The sequence below is a fragment of the Bactrocera neohumeralis genome, chromosome 3, assembly GCF_024586455.1.
Source record: "Bactrocera neohumeralis isolate Rockhampton chromosome 3, APGP_CSIRO_Bneo_wtdbg2-racon-allhic-juicebox.fasta_v2, whole genome shotgun sequence".
In the NCBI taxonomy this organism is placed as follows: Eukaryota; Metazoa; Arthropoda; class Insecta; order Diptera; family Tephritidae; genus Bactrocera; species Bactrocera neohumeralis.
Genome location: NC_065920.1, coordinates 74863991 through 74884925, shown reverse-complemented (window position 1 = coordinate 74884925; position 20935 = coordinate 74863991). Strand labels below are relative to the sequence as shown.

The window sequence follows — 20935 nt, the reverse complement described above, 5'->3', positions numbered from 1 at the left end:
ATTTACCTGCGACCTACACGGCCTTTAAAAACCTACGGATCTAAGCTTTTACAATCTTCTTCATTACTGAGCTGTAATGGCATAAATTGTTACTAATTAAAAATTATCTCAAAGAAAATTAAAGAAATTTTCTGGAATCAAAAGTTTTTAAGGGAAATATTATTAATATCAAGATAGTTCGCTGAAAATGTGCTCTTATACCGATCGAAACATAATTTCAAAATATATAAATACATGAACAAGTATCAGACAAAAAATATACATTTTTATATTATGCGCCAAAAAATATGCCACAAACTGACTTTGCAATTTTTCCCACTGCTTTTGGGAATAGCAAAATAAACACAAACAGAAATCGGTAAATATTTTTGGTCACACACATACATATTTATAAGAACATATGCATATGCAGCTATGAATTCCACAGACATACATACATATGGTATATATCTATTTCAGAGGGCTTTTACATATGCCTGCGCTAATATATTAAAATTATTCATGAGAAGTTAATATTTTGCTATTGGGAATATGGTGTTACTACAAAAAATCGATGAATTTTTATTAAATATTAAAATTAAAATGCGGATGGCGCTACATTTTGCCTTTACATTTTTTGTGTAGGGCTGAGGAAGGTTGACGGCATTTTATTGTAAGCTTTATGTGGACATATGAGTATGTGTGCATAAGCAGAGCATGAGTATGTGAGTATACCATAAATATTGTACAATATACATTTTAAAATTTTCACATATCGCACTTCTCACATACTTAGGTACACACCAACTTCCGATGGAGCAATGTTAATAACCTGCCGCTACAAATTACTGTACATTTGTATGTGTACACCAACACACACATAGGAGTCTGCATGTGTATTTTTTAGGCAAAGAAAAATGTGGAAAGCACTTTTGCAGATTTGAGCTGATGCAAAAACGGCAAACACACATATGAAAACATATAATAACATTCACATATGTATTATGGTATAAAACCCGGCAAGCCGGTAAGTGCAAAGAACACCACCTGCGCTGGGAAGTTGTAAAGAAATATTTGCACACACTCACACACACACATGCGTCCATAGATTTTGCAAAATGCGCTTCCTGCTCAAATGCTTACTCGCTACTAGCAAAGTGTTTGCACACTCGCACCAGCACCTCTGTGTACCTATGAACTTATAAAACGGCTTGTATGCTGCAATGCAGGAAGGTAGCATACATTTAGGTGCAGTGGCTGTTATTGAGGTGCTCTTTCGTTCACGGCGCAATCAAGTACTGCATGCTTTTAGGTGCATTTAGGTGAGTTTAGTCCATTAAGTCCACACGCACTCTTCTACCCACATAGAAGTCCAAAACTGGGTTTTGTTAAAAATGGTAATGCCTAAGGCAACGTGAAGTCTGTCTATATGCGAAAGAGTTCCTCAGTAGTGGACAGATAGGTCTGAAAAATTGCATACTGTTTTATTTGATGAAATGCCTTCATCAATTTGATCCTTAGATAATTACCTTAGTTAGCGCTTTAATATCCGAAATAACTTTTTTGATCCAAGAAGCTGTCATACAAATTGTTGGATCATTCAATCCTTGTATGAAAACTTTATCGTTTGGAGAGATATGTATATTCACGAAATTTGGCTCGAGTTTACGTTTAAGTCAGCGATTTATTCTCTGAAGAAAGTATTTAAATCGGATCACGATAGCTCACTGCTGCCACACAAACTGAACAATCGGAATGAAATGCTTGTATAGAAAACTTTTTCAGTTCACGAGGTATCATAACGAAATTTTGCTAGAATTATTGCTTTATGCAACGATATAATCTGTGAAAGAATTGTTTAAATCGGATCACTATAGCATATAGGTGCCATACAAACTGATCGATCGAAATCAAGTACTTGTATAGAAAAGTTTTTTAGTTGACGAGATATCACATCGAAATTTGGCTGGAATTATTTTTAATGACAACGATGTAATTCCTGAAGAAATTGTTAAGGTCGGATGACTATAGCATATAGCTGCCATAAAAACTCATCGATTAAAATACATTCCTTATTTAAAAACTTTTTATTTGACGAGATATCTCAACGAAATTTCGCTCGAACTATAGCTTAAGACTACGATATAATCTGTGAAGAAATGGTTGAGATCGGATCACTATAGCATATAGCTGCCATACAAGCTGACCGATCAAAATTCAAGTTCAAAAACTGCAATACAAGCTGACTGATAAAAATCAATCCCTGTGGAGGATATTATATGTTCGGTAGAACTTTTCTAATTATTGCTGGTACATTTTATTTAGTTTATATTAAAATTTTATATTTATATTTATATTGATCCATCAGATCAGCTAATTGTCTTCTTTTTCCAAATAATATATGAAAAATCAGTTTATTTGTAACACAAAATCACTTCTTTACTACTTTGCAATAATAAATTTCGTTTTTATTTGGCACCATAATCGAATTGCTGATGCTTTTCGCTCAGTTTGTGCGGTAATTGATTTGGCAAGTGTGCGCTTGTGCGTTGTTTTCGTTGCAGCATTAGCTGCAACATTAGTCAAGTCGCTTAATAAATCTTCTTACAGCCAACCGCCATCGCCCTTGTCTCCCTTGGAACATCGGCACTCCCACAGTGAAAAGTCTATGCTGTAGGTCTGCGATATTTTGTTCACTTTTGCATTCATCTTTTTCTGCACTGTGGCCACATCGTTAAAACAACCAGCGCGCGGCGCGTATAAACGACAACATTTTGAGGTTTATTGCCAATGCTGCAGTGTTGCCATGATCTGCGCAGCCTTTTCGCCTGTGTTGTTTTTATTTTTGTCACCACAGTCTTTCGATTAAACGGCAGTTGGGCACTTGGCACAGCCAATTTTGCACACACTATTTCACAAACACACACACATGTGTGTACATGTGTAGGTATGTTGCATGAGCAACAAAGACAGCAGGCGCTGGTACCGCCATTGCAGCTGTCAAAGCAGCCATGACAGATGGCATTGAATGCAATAATTTTCAATTTACCGCTAGAGCTGTGATCCACAACATTTGCGGCAGCTGCTGCGAAAGCTATTCTAGTCACTTCACAACCAAACACACATGCATACAAGTGCCTTGGTTCTTGCGCCGCGTACAACTTAGCCGCAGCAGGCAGTGCATCATTAAATGCTGTTCATTTTCTTCAGCCGTGCGTTGCTCTGCCTGCTATTGCGACTCTATGTTGAAAAGCGCATAATTTTCCTACATGCCACGCCTCGTTGCTTTGAAGCGCTGGCTTTGCTTTTTGTTGCTGTGACTGCTGCTCATTTTATTAAATGCGTTGTTGCAGTTGTTGTTGCATGCGGTTATACGCACATTTTCGCTTTCATGCTGGGCGTATATGCATAATTAGCGCTGATTAATGCGATTATGTAGCACAGTTTTGGGCGGGAATTGCATTTCGTAATGAAGCGTCTATGCGCCAAATACTCAACGCCAGCCAGATAGTGACAAATGATAAAGCAACAATAATGCTTGTGGTATAGTGAATATATAGAGAGCAAATAATAAGATAATTAATTGCTATTGAGTGCTTAACTTTGTTGAACGGCTGGCTTGCGGTGTAGGATATTAGAAATTTTGTCGAATGGTCTTCAGTTTATTTTGGCTTTCTGGTTTCGGCTCATTTTAGGGGCACCATTCACTGTTGGACAGTTTCGACATCATATCCATAAACCCACATCTCTTCACCAGTAATAATGAATTCGATTAATCCTGAGTCTTCTGCTTTGTTATCAAGCATCTCGTTTGCGATCTCTATTCGTTTCTGCTTAAGACGGAGGTTTTTTGGCACAAGTCCAGACGGTTTATACCCAAAACATAATGTAAAGTCGATCAATCACAGATGTTATACTGACAGCCTTTTGAAAGCAATTGAGAGCTATCTGACAGCCACTTGACAGTAAATGAAAGCTATTTGACAGTTATCTGACAGTTTCAGTCATATGGAAGTCCTCTGACAGCAGTTTGAGACGCATATTAAAATAGGCAAAGTTTAGCCAATATTTAACAGCTGCCAATTAACAGTACAGGTTTTGTCCGGAAAGGCATCGTTCACAATGAATTTGTTCCTCCTGGACAAACTGTCAACCTCAAGTTTTACGTGGAAGTCCATATACTTAAACGAAGGGTCAATCGGTTCCGACAAGACGTCGCAGTCCATTGAAACACTGCCTTTCTTATGAACAGCTACCTAACCAAGGCCCGCATCCCAACGCTTCCGCAGCCACCATACAGCCCAGATGTGGTTCAATAAATTTTTTTTAATCGATTCTTGCAAGATCTTAACTATATTTGATGGGCTATAGAATACAGCAAATCCTGAGAACATTTGAAAAACATGGGACCTATTTTATTGACAAATTCTTTTATCGATGATCTTGTCGACTTAGTCCTTCTGTTTAAAATCGCTTTGCTCTGGAACAATTACATCAGAAAAAGAATTGAACTCAACAACAATTTGTTAGGTTAGGTTAAACTGGTAGGCAATAAGCCTTGTATAGACCAGTTTTGGTACTTTGCGATAGCAGAGGTCCAAGAGAAGTAGTTATTCTTTAGAATGCCTGCGCTTGACGCGGATTTTAACAGGCTCAGCGGCCTCACTATCATACCTTCTCCAGTGTATTATATTGTGGGGACCCCAGATGCTTACGGAATAGTCTTACCAATGCAGTACAAATGCAGAAGAGATGCCTCACTATTTCCCTGGGGTCCTGGTCTAAACATTTCCCGCAGTTAGTCAACAACAATAAAGTCTGCAGATCATTTACAGAAAACTCAGTTGTTATGCATTGGTATGTCAGCATATTGGGTAGTCGAAAAAGACTTTTCGTATTTTGTCAATAGATGTCGTTGAAGTCGTACATCTCCGTGCTACCAATCACATTGTGTCATATAGTGGTGAAAGGTGATATTTCAAGCTTCATTCATTCAAAAAAATTAAATTCGGGGAAATTGAAATAAAGTTACAGCTGTTGAAAAATGAGTGAAAACATGAAGAAATTCGCTATATTTTGAACTTTTTGTATAAAATAGGGAAGAATGCCACGCAAACCACCACCGAAATTTGTGAAGTTTACAAAGACGATGCTGTATCAGTTCATGTAGCACAACAATGGTTCGCTCGCTTCCGTTCTGGAAATTTCGATTTACACTGATGTAATAATGTCTCTAGCGGAAAAATGGGAAAAAGAAATCGACCAAAATACTTATTATTAAAAAAAAAAATGGTTAAAGTTCATAAGAAATACGAAAAGACTTTTCCAAGTACCAAATATTATATTTTAAGTACCTAGTTTCACTCTAAGCTACCCTTTCCATTAAGAAAGAGCTGGAAAAATACGCCGAAATCAGCAGTAATGTATGAAAATACATTTCTATTGCAAAAAAGCTTTTTCTTCATAAACAGATTGACTAATTCTAATTCGATGTAACTCAAAATGATCCTATTATTTACTTTAAAACTAAGTCGAACCCATCAAAGAAATAAATTTTTGTTTCAAAAAAGTGTTCCTCCAGACATATGTAGGTGTAGATCTTTGTGTATAAAAATCATGTTGTACTTCATTTATTTGGTTTTGAAATAAAAAATTTTGCCAACTGGTTTCGGCAAGTTATAAAAAACGCTCTTTGCCGCTTTAACACGCCTCTTGTTGCCTACTTTATGGCGCATTTCCAGCAAAAATTATTAAATAATGCGGGTAATGAATTTTGATAAATGAACCATGTCTAACTGCCAAATTGGGTGTGAGCAGCGACTCCCTGTTATAGTTGTTGTTGGGAAATATGAAATAAGAGTTCAGAAAATAAATAGTGAAATAATTGCAGAGACGAAAGTCTACAGCTGTTTTTAAATTAAATATAAGTATGTATATATTTTTTAGTATTAATGGCGCTGAGACTAGCGTGGAACGGCAGCTGATATATGATATATGTATATATATATATACATTATACATTTTAGAATTTTTAACATATTTAGAGTAAACGTAAGACACATAAAAAGATTTGCGAAGCAGCAAGTCGCCAACGATTTTTTTTGGTTTTTAATTTAAATGAGAAAAGTTAATGCAGCACCGACTGATTCATATAACATGCGCTTCGACTTAAATAAAAAAAAAAATGCGAAACCACGCCATACACCAGCGCACTTCAATTTATGACGCCTAGATGTATGCTAGGGCTTTTACGCCGCCTGCAGCAGCTGCCATGGCATGCCGTGCATTTTTTCCACATTTTACACTTACATATTTTCATAAAAGTCGCTGAAATAAAAAAACTTAAGTAATTTATATTATTGTTGCAACAACAGCGGCACGACAGCAGCGACTGCGCTGTAATATTGTGGCATTCAGTTGAATTTTACTGTTACCTCAGTACATATGTTCTCCATTTCATTTCTAAGCAGCCACATTGCAACAGCATGGGGAATAGGGAATAGCGAAAGAAACCCCAGCAACGCAGCGAGCGAATAGCGCAGATAGTTGGAAGTGCAAAAAGTGCGGGTGGGCGGTAAAGGATTTGTCTTTCATACTGCTGCCATACTCGCAGCTTCCGCACTCGTCGCTCGTGCTTTTGCGCTTCCTGTGCAAAATCTGCTGTGTCTTTTGTGTTGTGCATGGCTCCCTGGTTGACGGTTGAAATAAAATCGTACTTGCAACTAGAAACAGAGATATCCTTTTCTTCGCACGAAATCTGTTGGAGCAGCTCTATTTGCTCGTGTGTGTGTGTGTATGCGTGCGGAATGCAGATAAAGCTCGGATTTTATGTGATGTGTAGCTGGTGAGCAGTTGTGGCAAAAGTTAAAATTCACCACAACTTGTAGTAATCACTTGGATATACCCCATGTTGTTGTTGTAGTTGGAAAATAAGGAAGGCTTAAAATTGTATGTGCAACGCAATTGGCAGAGATTTTCTTAGCAAGTGGAGGAAAATTAAAATAAATTTAATGGTGCGGTTATGTTGCACAGTTATACTTGAGTATATTGCGGTTTTTCTGAGAACATAGCAGGTTTCACGTTTTGTCCGGGGTAAACTAGTACACTACTGAACCGATTTCATTAACATAAATCACACTGCATCCAGCTTGATTATATTTAAAAGATATGTATGGTAGTTGATGCCTCAATTATGTTAAAAAGAAATAAAATCAAAAATAAAGACATTTACCATATTTCGAGACAGGCATATTTTCTAAATTAAAAATAAAAAAAATCGGAAATTTATTGTTTTGTCCTAACAAATATTTGCGTCGATCATTTTTAAGTTTGTGATATGACAACTGGGTTTTATTTAAGAGCCATTTTTGTGACAGACTGCCTTTTCTAAGAGTACACTATAAGTGCTCAAAGAAGCAGGTATTTGAAAGGATAACTATGTGAAGTTGCGTCAAGCAAGTTATCAAGCCGAATCAAGCAGTGTAATATTTTTTTCAGTGTTAAAGAAACTATTCAAGATCTCAAAAACATGCTTTTTAGTCCATACACTTGTAGTAAAAATACTTGATTGTTTTGCAGAAGAGTGCCAAATAGAAAAAGATCTCGAGCAAAATATAATCAACGCTTAGCTATATATATTAATTGCCAGAGATGGCTCTAAATGATTTTTTATACTTAAATGAAAGACAGTATTATGATTTGGAGAATAAGTCAAGAATCAAGTGAGGTCGTAATAAGAGACTGGAAATCAATGGAAACCAACGTCAGTAGAAACCAAAAACCCATTAATTTTATCCCATCTTTTTTTTTTATAAAAAAATTCATTATCCTTCAGTTAGAGGCTGTACACTTGTAAATCTATTGTCTGATCACATCGAAAGGTAAACCAAAACAAGGCTAGTTCGTAGGTTGATCCTTGAGTCACAGCTATCGCTGGATCTTACTTAAAAACTTAAACAAAAACTTCCAAAAATGGATCACCAGAAACTCATAAAGAAATGAACATTTTCGAACATAGTGCAAATTTTCTAAGGCGGTTTATATCAATCCCAGCCACTTTTCTGGGTTTGCCAGAGGTGGGTCGATAAGATATTTTAATCTCAGTTTGTTAAAATCTGGCCAGTGAAAGAAAAAAGTCCCATGATTCGATCTTGCCTTCGTACATACTGCGTTGGCAGTACGTCCAATCTAAGAGCAAATAGTTCAGAACACCCTTTTGGTTCACTCTGAGTCAGAATGATCTCGCTTTTACACATTTTGTTCGGCGATGAAGGTCATTTGCGAACCCATGCTACCGATTAATGAACAATATTGTCGCAGTCGAAGTATTAAAAATCCATAAGCCCTCGCATTCTCAAAAAGTCGCTATTTGATGTGCTCTATGAGCAGAGAGAGTCATTCTATTTTTATCATAAAGCTAAATTCTTTGCCATAACTTTAAAATAAAACCCTTTTATTTCTTCGTGAAAATTACAAAAAACAAACTTTATGTTAAGTCCATCTGGTTCTCTTACGAGTTATCTTAGTAGTTTTATTGTTAGTAATTTTTTTCTAGGGTGTCATGTTTTAGAGAGCTTATCCATATACATAAGTCTGATCATACTTGAACATTGGTACCAATTGTACGCCTGTACAACGTTTAAAAATCGTTCATTTTTATTACGAAAATTCACGTTCTGTGAAAAAAATGTTTTGAGCGATTCGCTCAACTTATGGTCAATATAATCGGGTTACTGAGCGTACTATTCGCAACATTATCACCCATCTTGAAACCCAATATTCGTTATTGGATAATATTCGACCGCATAGACCACGTCTAGCACGCAGTGAAGAAAATAGTAGCTGTAGCTGGGAGTGTATACAAAATCCGTGGAGAGTCAATTCGGCGCCGTTCACAGCAACTCGGACTGACGTATGGAACGACTTAGCGCATTTTTACAAGTCAGTAGAAATTAATGGTTACAACAAGACGGCGCCACTTCCCACACATTGCATCAATCAATCGTTTTATTAATATAATAGATCGGTGGGTAGATAATTTCACTTCTTGGGCGGTATCACACCGTGGAGGATATTTAGAGATTTATGTCTGTCTCAGTTACTTCACATGTATGACTGTAGGTATGAGATTCAAATTGTTTAAGTCTAATTCTTTTTGGAAAAAGTATTGATGTATATCACATTACACAAAGCACACATTTTCAAGACCAAGTTCATTTACATTTAAAACAAAAAAATTTTGGATTTGGTACTCACATTTTTTGAATGCCTTAGAGCTTCAGTTGAGTCTCACATTTAATTACTGGAAATAAAAAAAAAATGGTAAAGCTTTATTATTCTAAAAAGTATAAGAATGCTAAAAAAATTAAAATCTTGAATGCAAGAACATATATAGTTTATAAATGAAAGAGGAAACCAGAAAGAGTTTCCTATTCCTCACTAAAAATAATGAATGTATTATATATGCACTATATTAAAGAGCAAAATTTTGCAATAACGCCATGTTTGTGTTGGCAGCACTTTATTGCAGTCAATATAAGTGTGCAAAATGTCACAGAAACGCCATCAAAATTATGTCATAAATTTTTGATACGGTCTGTGTGCTAAATTGCTCAAGCCATCTGTAGAATTTCAAATGTGTGGCGAGCGAATAGCAGCTCAACTCAACAACAACAACATGGCGCACGATATGGTTCGTAACAAATGACACATATCTACGCCGGCTATTACTCACACAATTACGATATAAGTGCTTCGCATATGCACAAACGGAGACTTACTTGTGTGCTGCGCCTAAATGTATGCTAGCCGCTGTTGTTAAATGTAATTTCCTTTTGCATAACCATTAGTTTGCATAAAGTGCAGCGACGAGAGACCAGAATTGCGAATGTAAGCAACTAAGCTCAATAGTTGAGTGGACAAATAAAATTGCTGACAATTTACATTTCTAACTAAGTAAGTGAAGGGATAATTCGTAGGGAAATTCAAGCGAGTCAAGCACGATTTTAAGAGCTAAAGATAACTTGTGAGAAGATAAAATAATAACAAAATAATAAATCTTAAGTTAGGGTTCTTTAGTGTGCTATTTTTATAAATTCCTTGAGAATTGCAAACAATTTCGTTTGGCGAAAGAAGTTCCTAGGTGACATAAATTTCATCAAATTTAAGCGTAAAAAAACATTTATACATATATTTATATAAAGCAAGAATTAAATTATCTGGGTACTTAGACGACTGCGAGCTTAGGCACTTTGGAATGCTGGAACTAGGATAACCAGATCGCCGAGTCTAGACTGGGCTGCCGTTTCTCTTCTAAGAAGGCAGGGAAGGACTCGCTGAAGCAGACGGGCAGGTAGCTCTTTAATGGATTTTTACGATATAGACTCGTGGGGAATGTTTCTGGAAGAGTTGTCTGTCGGGAAATATCCATCAGCCCCGATTTTAGGCTTCCTGACCACTGCAGCATCTTCCAAACGGTGGTGACTCAAATAAAGTTTGCATTACATCTACTGCTCCCGAGTACAGCCTCCTTCGGAATGGTGACAATCCAATCCGGTAGTAAAGCAGCCATATTAGCCTTGAGTTTGATGACTGTATGCTTAAGGCTAGCGAAGGGATGCCTAAACTCTTTCCTTCTAGCATCGAGTTATTGGACGATTAGACAGCTTTGGGTACCTGGCCACAACAGTATTGCAGGAAATTGCAAGGCTGATGAGGTTGCTGAGATAGCTACTTCAATATCAATACCTGTGGAATAGAAATGGGTAGAAGCTCCGTTGGCTTTTTAAATATAAAAAAGAAACAAAACATTTTTGTGTTAGGTTTAAGGCGCTCTAACTATAACTGATAACCAATTAGGGGAGTTTCTTAGCTGGTTTCACAAGATTTGTCTAAGAACCTATGTTAAGAATACAGTAGTAATATCCTCAATAAATCGAACGAGTTGTTAGGAGACTAGAAAAGACAAATGCTCTGAAGATTTTTTAAAGTCAATGATGAGTTCTTTAACACACTTTCCCTTTTGGATGTCCTTGTTTAAAGAGCCTCACAGATTTATACTGATTTCGATTATAATAGAATCTTACAAAAGTATCTTGCATGAGGAACGAACTGCGGAAGCAGAAGCTTCGCTTTAGAAGTTTATGCATGTACCTCTTAACCTCGAGCGCAAAGTTTTTTGTATAATCGCCGATAGCTCATACGGGTGTACTTAGAAGACAACATACCGTTCCCAATATGTAAGTGACCGCCGAGTTCTTAGTAATCACTTCATATAATCTGAAAAGTAGTACCTTTGATAAATCGCTCTCATAGACCTAGAGTTTTTAAAATTTTAATCAATTAACGCAATCCTAAAAGTATGCTAACCTGTTCCACTTGTTCAACTTTCCGTAATTAAAATAAATTAAAAGGCGTTGAATGCGTACTTATTTTAAAATAAATGTTAAAAACACTATTGGTTTATTATTGAAATCTGTTTACCGTTCAGATATTTGCACATATTTTTTGCGCCGAGCATATGCCGCGTATAATGGCATGCATTGGTGTTTGCACTAGTGTTGCGGCGCAAATATTTGTATTTTTAAAATACACAATAAAATTTCTGGTGTTTATATGGATTCGCCGCCATTTTTATTTATATTTCTCAATCTTTCATTTTTCACATTTTCTGTTTCCTGGCGCGGCTCCTCCGTGCCTGCTGCCTGCTGCCCGCATTTGTTGTACTCGTATAAATTAAATGCTATATTTCCGACAGGTAACATAAAAGCGGCACACGGAAAATAAATGAATAAATATCAGGATACACATATGAGTATTCAAAGTAAGCCTTGCATGCATTCAGCAGATTTATTTTATTGTTGTTCGTTCGATTTTTGGCGCGCCGCCGGCGTCGCAGGTCATATACAGGCGGAAGTTGTTCATCATACAGCGTCCAGTTTCGTGTGGCACGAGTAAGGGGGGTACGAATGCCATGACGGTATAGTGGTGCGAGTATACACTGTGATAAATGCTTCGGCTGCAAAAGCTCATTAGAGGTATTGAAATAAAATATGTGATTCGAAAGTAAATAATGCGCTCGAAGGCCATAAAAGGGTTAAAAATATGAGAAACGCAAGTTTTAAACTCCATTTTGAAATAACAATATACGGAAGAAGATTTGGAGGCATAGCTTTTTAATGACTTTAGTTGCGAAAAACTGAACAAGTGAAACAAGTTAGCATACTTATAGGATCACATTAACTGGGTTTAAATCTTATGAGCTGAAGTCGGAAATTGCAACTTTCTTAAACTTTTTTGCAGGCATTATAAATTTCCATAAACTTTTATCTCTTCATACGTTCATTTCATACCTGCCGATAGCCCCGAGCACCCTCATCATGATTTGCCATATTTTAAAATTTTTCGCCGTGTATTTCCAGTTGTACCAGCCAAAAGTAGGCACCACCAGATTTTTTTGCACAATTTTCTGTTTTTGGTAACATTTTTTTTCATTTTGGCGCGGTTTTTTTTTAAATACCTCACTGGCGTGTGCACACAAAATAAATTGAAAACCGCAGAACGAAAATTCGCACATATAAAACAGAGTTCTTGTTGTAGTTGCATAAATATCAGAAAATCGGAAATCGAAAAATACCGAAAGGACCCGCAGCGAACGCGCACGTTCTGTAAGAATTTTCCAGTCACATAGGCGGTGTTAAACTCACCAACGGCAGCGAGCAAATACGAACACTTATACAAACATATCTTGATTTATATAGAGCTATGTATATATATATATGTATATATCTGTAAGGGTATATATATGTACACATAAACACGGAATTTACTTGACGTTGTTATTGAATAATATTTGCTCACGGTTTTTGGGTTTAACTCCTTCACGCCAACACCATTCGAAATATGTTCCGCTGATTTTCCATTCGAAAGCCAACAAAGACACATACTACAAACGATTTCTAGGAAAAAGATGCATTGGTATGAAGAGTACATTGTTACTTCCATATAGACTGCTCTCGAATACAACAAGCGAACAGATTTCGATTCGCGAGTACTTTCCCTGAGTATCATCATATCACTTTTCATACTCATTTTCGATTTTTTATTGTCTTTATTGCCTGTGGTGATAAACTAGAATCGAGACTGTTGATGTGGGTTTAAAACTATACTTTTTTCATACCGAAATCGCCGGTATCAAGTAAATCTTTAATCCATTCCCTTAAGATGCGTGTATGAATGCCAGATAAACTCATTGTAAAATTAAAATATTCATTTTCGTTTGAAGGCTTTGTACGAATGTTGTTATCTTTCCATAAAATTATATGCTTATAACGGATTTTTCAACAAGAGCACTACAAAATTTTGTTTAAATAAAATAAAAACGGTTCGGGATATCAATAAAATTTTTTATTACTGTGAAAATACATTTCATGTCATTATGTATGGAACTCAATTTCTTTTACATGGCCACCACGGGCACGCTTGCAGAAGTCCAGACGTTGAACGCAATTCGCAACGATACCGCTGCAATTTCATGTTCGATATTCGTACGGATTTCATCAACCGTCGCTAACTTGTTGGAATAGACCATACACTGGACATAGCTTTCACTGTGTAGTTTGTGGCGCCATTATGGAACCACATTTTGTTCAAGTTCATATCATCCAATTCGGGACAAAAATAATCATTTTTCATTGAGCGGCAGCGATTCCCATTCACCGTAAAGTGCCAGTCTTGATTATCATGGAAGAAATACTTCCCAATAACGTCGCCGGCCCATAAACCGCACAAAACCGTAATTTTTTCGGGATGCAGTGCTGACTCATCGAGTACGTGCTGATTGCTGTCTGACCACTAACGCGTATTTCGCTTATTGACGAAGTCATCCAGCCAGAAGATGCTGAAGATGAATTTTCGTTGAAAATCATTTTCAAGTTGTTGCTCAGCCCAATTCACGAACGTACGACTATTTTGGTGGTCAAGTGGCTTCAGTTCTTGCGTCAATTTGATTTTGAAAAGATGTAGACTAAGATCTTTTCCCAAAATTCGCCCCGACGATGTCAACGATTAAGATTGGAACTGATTTGGGTCTTCCTCAATCGATGAGCTAGCGGCAGTAATACTCTCAACACCACGGACACTTCCTTATCTCACTGGCACGGGAACATTTTGTTGTGTGCCCGTGGATTTAAATTTTTCCACTAGACACTTAATTGTTAATCTGCCAGGATGATTATGACGACCATAAATTGGAAGTAGCGCTCTTAAAGTTGACTCTAACTTTGAACTTCCGTAGTGAATTGTAATAATTTTGACTCGTTGTTGGATTGTATATTTTTCCATGATGAAATGGCAAATCTTACTGAATAGAAATGTCAAAAGAGCGGGAAATATATGGCTTCGTCTGCCGTCTACTTTTGCAGCGTCCTTAGACTATGATTATAAAGCTACTTGATTATCCGTATATACGATAATATTTCTTATTGTCGGCACACTTCTTGTCAGAACGAGAATGTTTTTTTTTAATAGCTGTGATCTCCGCTTGAAAAAAACTAAAGTGGTCCGGTAGACGGCATAATGTTAGCGCCAGCATCAGCATAGGCCAAAACTTATACTTCTCTCTTTTCTATATCTAATAACATTTTACGCATTGTTAAGAGCCAGTGAAGTGAAGAAGACACGCCTCCTTAAGAAGTACCACTTTGGACATATTTGCAACTACCAACGGTGAAATTATGGAACTGCCCAGAAACAAATGTTCAAGGAATTTCACTAGAGGTTTAGTGTTGCTCAGATCTTTAAGTGCGCTCAGTATAGCTTTAGGCTGTATGTTGTCGAAAGCCAGGATTAACGCCTCGAAAGGCTATACTCAGTGTTTGGTAAGATTGGAAAGGAATCATCCACTATGAGCTGCTCCAACCTGGTCGAACGATTTATTCCACATTTTACTACCAAAAAAAACGACCAGAACTGATCAACAGAAAGGACTTCGTGTTCCATCAGGACAACGCTAGACTACACACATCTTTGATGACACGGCAAAAACTGGGAGAGCTTGGCTGGAAAGTTCTGATGCATCCACCATACAGCCCTGACCTTTCCCATCAGACTACCATTTTTCAATATAGAACTCCCTTAAAATAGTAAAGAAGTAAAGTTGGCTTCAAGAGAAGACTCTGAAAATTAATTGTTGCATTTTTGCGCCGAGAAACCAGAAAAGTTTTACACATGCAATAATGTCTCTATCGGAAAAATGGCAAAAAATTATTTAGTTCATTAAAGTTCATTATAAATATAAAGAAAAAATAAGTTAAAGCTTGATTGGAAATAGGAAAAGAGTTTTTCGACCACCCAATATCAAGGAAGGCTACAAGGGCGTGTTCTAATTAGTTTATTGTGTGTATTTCTAAAAATAATTACTGCGTTTTTAAAAAGAGCGATGAAGGACTTTTTGTTCTGAAGTGCTTTGTATTTGCATGTGAACTTTTACCTGTAAATTGCGATCCTAAAAAATATTAAATTCCCCGATCCTGCAACATTTTAAATAGTTTTACCCTAAAACTGTATATAAATACTCTGTACCTTTCGTAGACCCTCCAAAGTGCACGCAATGAAATTTGTTTCAGTGACTATTTTTTTATTTTTGTTGTAGTTAGCTAACTTTATTACCCTCATGTCCAAAATATTCATTGCTCTAATCCGACAGCCAACAAAAAAGTTGATTGTTAAACCGAAATATTTCATTTTTAAATTTCTGTCCTGGAATTTCACTATATTTTATTTCAGTAAATACACACACACGCGCACATGCATACATATTTGATTTTACTTATATTACTTTGTCATTTCCGCCACTCGCATATTTTTAGCGCTTGCATGTCGTGTGCCGACAGCGAAAAAATTGGGAAATTTTGGATTGTCGTCTCGCTGTTCATCAACTATGTATGCGCGAGGATGTACGTGTGTGAGTGTGTGTGCGCAGCCATTTTTCTACTTCAAATTTTGCACCCATGCAGCGAATTTTTATTAGAATTGTTTCGCTTTACTTTCGTTTATTTTTCTTTTTCAAATTTCATTTACAACTTTTGTAGCGGAACTTTTTGTTGTTGCGCTGAAATTCATTTAGTGTTTTTTTTTTGTTGGAAAAGAAGTTCGCTTTTGCGTTTTTCGTCTATTTTTTGGTGTTTTGTGTTTGGTTGCCTGATTGGTTGCATGCAACGTCTGTCATGGGTGCTGTTATGCAGGTGATAAATTTATAATGAAAATGCGCATATGACAGCACCAAAGAACAACAATACAAAGTTGAGTGAGTGCAGCAGCAGCAGAAGAGTTATGTATGTACCCATGTGTGTGTGTGTGTTCGTTTGTGTGAGTGCAGCTCATAAACTGACTTGCCGCAATAAATTTATTTTTTAGCAAACTGTGCTGGCGTTTCGGGTGGATGACGGCCGCCAGTTTGTGGTGCAGCGTGGGCGTGCAGTTGTTGTTGGATTTGTTTTTTCATTTGGGTTTACTGTTAGCGCATAGGCAATCACAACAGCGTGATCGCTGACATCGTTTGGCTTTAAATGATATGGCATTTTATTTTTATATATGAATGGCAGCTTAAAAAATTGCATTGTAGCCTGCTTTTAGGCGTTAAGCCACTTATAAATTGATTGATTCGGTGCGAATTTAATGGAACTCGCGTCAATAATGTGATTATTGGCAGAAATACATGAGCAGACGTCGCAAGTACATATGTGCATACGCTGATTTAAAGTTTCGTATTGCATACATGCAGGCGCAGTAGTAAAAAATTATGCGTTGTAAGAAAGCTTAAAAGTGCGACAGATAATACTTATATCGTCTTAGTGTTATTAAAGACTTAAATTTAGTCATTCGAAATTTTTATTGCATACATTCGGGCGCAACAGCGGAAAGCTACTTGATTTGGAAGTTTTACTTTAGTTGAAAAGTTCGAAAATTGATAAATAAAACTCACAAAAGTCGTAAAAGATAAGATGTAAATAAATTTATATTTGCCTTTTAAATTGAAGAGCTGATGTTGCATACTATTAGGAGCAGTAGATAAATATACTTGAAAATAATATTTGTAGCTATGTAAAGTTAACATTCTGTGGTAAAATATTCCTAAATTAAAAGAAGCTTTACTTTGGCGGTGTTATTACTTTCAAAACTGCCATTTTTGTGCATACTTTCAGGTGTTTTACTTTAAATTATATATGAAAATGAAAGAAATACTCACAGCGTGTTAATGCAGTAGAGCACATTTCACCCATCAACATATTTTCAACTTCTACAAATGAGACTGATATTTTGCATGCTAACCTAAAATTATGCCATAATTCTAGTTACTGTCTAGGGTAGTATATAATTGTTGTTATAAACATTTGTGTTGATTTTTATATCTTCATGGCCCACACGTTTCTCGCTGCTATTTAATTTTTCCGGTCAACACTTCTCTCTGGAATTCTTCTACACGCACAAAAGTATGCAATGAGCTATGCAAATTGCTATTACTTTGCTTTTTGGTGTCGTAAAAGTTAAATTTGCGTTAAATATTCCCATTTAATTGTGCGTGTCGCGACAATTCTATTGCTTTGGTAATAATTTGGCGTGTAATTGACACATAGAGAACATAGCGCCATTAACTGTACCTACTTGGGTGGAAATTTATTTCGCATTTGCTGTGAGAAATATTTAAATGGTAATTTCTTTTAAGATTTATTTCACACACTTCGGCAGTAAAAGTGCGGATGCCGAAATGTTTTCAAAGCCTCAAACGTAATATGATTAAGAGAGTTTAGTAAGGTTTGTGCTAGGATCCTTTAAAGATATATAGTTATGTTTGGGTGGGCTTAAGAGGCAAGAATTATTGCGAATATGTACATTCTTCTGCATTAGTATTCTAAATTTAATAAAAATTAAAATTCAAGTGAAGTAAAAAAATCCGTTCTCCATATGGATGGTTTTAATGGACTGTATTTCACGCTTTTTTAGAGACATATAGAGGTTATAGAGATCGAGTACGCTAAACTAGAAAGATTTGGTACTAAAAAACGAAGTGCCTTACAGTTTACTCCCACAAAAGCGAAACATTTACCAAGCGGACCACAACTTTGATTTTGTTAATTTCGTTCCGATAAGTTTGATGTGAAAGTTGAAGCACGCTCTGGATTGTCGAAAATATTATGACGTATGATTGTCACAAAACTAAAAATTACACAAAAACCGTTTGGAACCATTTCAACAAAGCTCGCTGTGGTACCCAAACTACATGTAACACATTTCCATCCGCGGATTGCCGTAGAATCGCAACAAAATCGATAAATTTTTAAAGCGGATAGTTACTGGAGACGAAAAGTGAGTGTGAGTTACGTTAGGTGCGATGGATGATCCAGTGATCACATTTGGACTCCAAAATGCGTTTCTTTGTGAAGCCATAAAACCAGAACTCCCATATTCAATCTTATAAGTCAGCAAAGTGCCTTGTGGCCAATACAGAAGTTGCTTAGGCTTATCTATTACCAACTCGGTGGAATACCCGATCGTATGAGCTCCCAAGTGTTTAAGCCTTGACCTCGCAAAAACTGGACAATCAAGAAGAAAATATTGAGAATGTTTCCATTTCATCTTCATCCATATTGCTTCTACAGCTCGCGCCCGCTATGATTCACAAACTTACACAATGAACGCAGGTAGTTCAAAGGCCTGTTGGAACTCTCACAACTAAAGAGATGCTAGCTTCAGTAAGAGCAAACAGCTATCTGAATCTGGGTACGATCAATCTTGGATCAAAAGAACTTTGCGCATGAACCGTTAGTGGCCTAGCACTGGCCCAGCTCCCAGCAAACCCGGCTATATAGTAGGAATATGTTGCATTTTCTTGCCAGCTTTGATGGAGGCTTCGGAGCAGTAAATCTACTACTACCCTAACGGCAGTGACTTTGGATTGAAAAACACTCCTTACGACAACGTCATGCGAAAAAGATCATGATGAAAACGTAGTGAGCCGACGCACTTTCGGATTTCTGTGTGTTTGGTGTGATTGACAGGGACTTATCTACTAAGATCTGCTCCCCAGCGGCCAAGTTCTTAAATGGTTTCTGTACTGTAAATAATTGGACCTTCTGATGGAAGTAGTCATTCAGAAGTGGTTAACTTTGGTACGAAGAAGTGGAATGGCTCATCAGAAAAGCTCTTGGCCAAACACTTCGATGAAGATTCGACCGCAGCTTCGAGGTTTTGATTAGGAGTTCGAATGTATAGATTTTTTGCCGGTAAGGACTCGGCTTTGTATCTTTAAAATGGCAAAAAAAGTAATTTCGAGTCGAGTTGGGAGGTTCATACGAATCCAACTTAATAACAGTTTCAAACCAGTGCCAAGTGATTACCACATCTATCTCTCTATGTTTTATGATTTTACTTGTGAAAAATTCAACTTAAGAGAATCTTTTGAAAATTGATTGTGCAGTTTTCTTGTCAATAAGAAGAAGGGTTGCTAAGTTTCATAATGGTATTTTAAAATTATCTTCAATTTTGTTTCAATTTGGAAGATAAAATATACCTTTCATTTCGGGAATTGATTAGCTCACCAATTATCTTGTCTTGAATAAATTCGTTAGACATTTTACAGCCTCGCCTTGGTAAATGTAGAATTTCTGTAAATTTTTATTACTAAGCTTTCTCTGCTCTTAAATATACATATATACAATTCTTTATCCATTCATTCGCAGGAAAATTACTTGAATTCACATTAATAATAAATGAGTTTTACCAACGATAATGCAAACAAAGAATTGATTTGCAATTCTTGGCAGAAGTTCGAACCGGCAACTAACAAATAATACTCGATTTCCTCATATTACGCGAAATCAATTATTTCTTTGCTAAATTCACGGGTATTCACGGGTACCAGGCGTCGTTATGTCTACCCGCAAAAAGTATAACAATAAACAACGATAACAAAAAAGTGATGTCCGAAGGAGGGGCTGTGGAGGGGTTACACAGTTTAGGGGATTCTACGGAGGAAAAAACAACAAACTAACACACTCACATAATTCACCTGCTACAAATGCCAATAAAACGTGTAATTGCTTGTATAATGAGCTTTACACCAACAATAACAACAGTCGCTACTCGTACTCCAACTATTTAGGTATGTATCGATGCCGGGGTGCCAATGTTATTCTACGCTCTCATAGCGCACAGCTCACATAGTTCTTTGTTGTTAACAACGCAAACAACTCGAGCGCCGAGAAGCTCGAAGCATTCCTTTCGCAAATGCAGCTCCTTGTTGTTCTAACTCTCCTTAAAGTTGTTGCTGTTGTTGCCGCTGCTTATTGTTTTCTCTGCATTGTTCGGTGTAGTTGTTGTTGCTTTTGTTAGCATGTTTGCAACTTGCGTTAGTTGCTTATGCAAGCAGCTTACAATCGAACTTGTACCCAGTCAGCGACGAGCTACAAACCAAATCAAATCAAGAATCCTCGCTCCGCCGTGCCAAAGCAGTCTGAAGACTCCGCAAACGGAGAGCTGATATCCGCAGCAACATTTGTTTGCATCTTGTTGCTTTCTTGCGCAGAAGACAATAACTCCATCTCGGTGGGTGGAAAGTTTGCATTACGTCAATAGGTGGGAACAGCTTCGAGCTAACTGTGTTTGTGTGCATGTGTGTGTATGTGTGTGTGAGCGCATGATGATACTAGTAGTATGTACAGTGGTGCGTCCTTTTCTGAGTAGTTCGTCATTCGCCTGCTTCTTCTTGCCATAACGGTAGTAACAATTTCCAACGCATAATCATACATATACCCTGTAAAGTATATGTGTTTGTTTGTATGTGCTTGCTGTACGTAATTTTGAACTGAGAATTGAAGTTGAGTGGCTTCGTTCGTAGAACCAGGTAAGTATAGTACAGGGTGCACTATACTTAATATTGGTATGTAGAAGTTAAAAAGAT

The 20935-nt window shown here is 36.9% G+C and overlaps 1 protein-coding gene across 3 annotated transcripts in view; it reads right to left on the bottom strand.

The window, feature by feature from the left end:
* LOC126751974 (uncharacterized) overlaps nt 1-20935 on the bottom strand; it is a 297586-nt gene that overhangs the window by 87393 nt on the left and 189258 nt on the right. For 2 of the 3 annotated variants that reach the window (XM_050462481.1, XM_050462482.1), the window contains exon 5: nt 9235-9280. The exons of the other annotated variant lie outside the window; for it this stretch is intronic. The gene's annotated coding sequence lies outside the window, so the exon portion shown is untranslated. The remainder of the gene's footprint in view (nt 1-9234; nt 9281-20935) is intronic. 3 annotated transcript variants of the gene reach the window in all.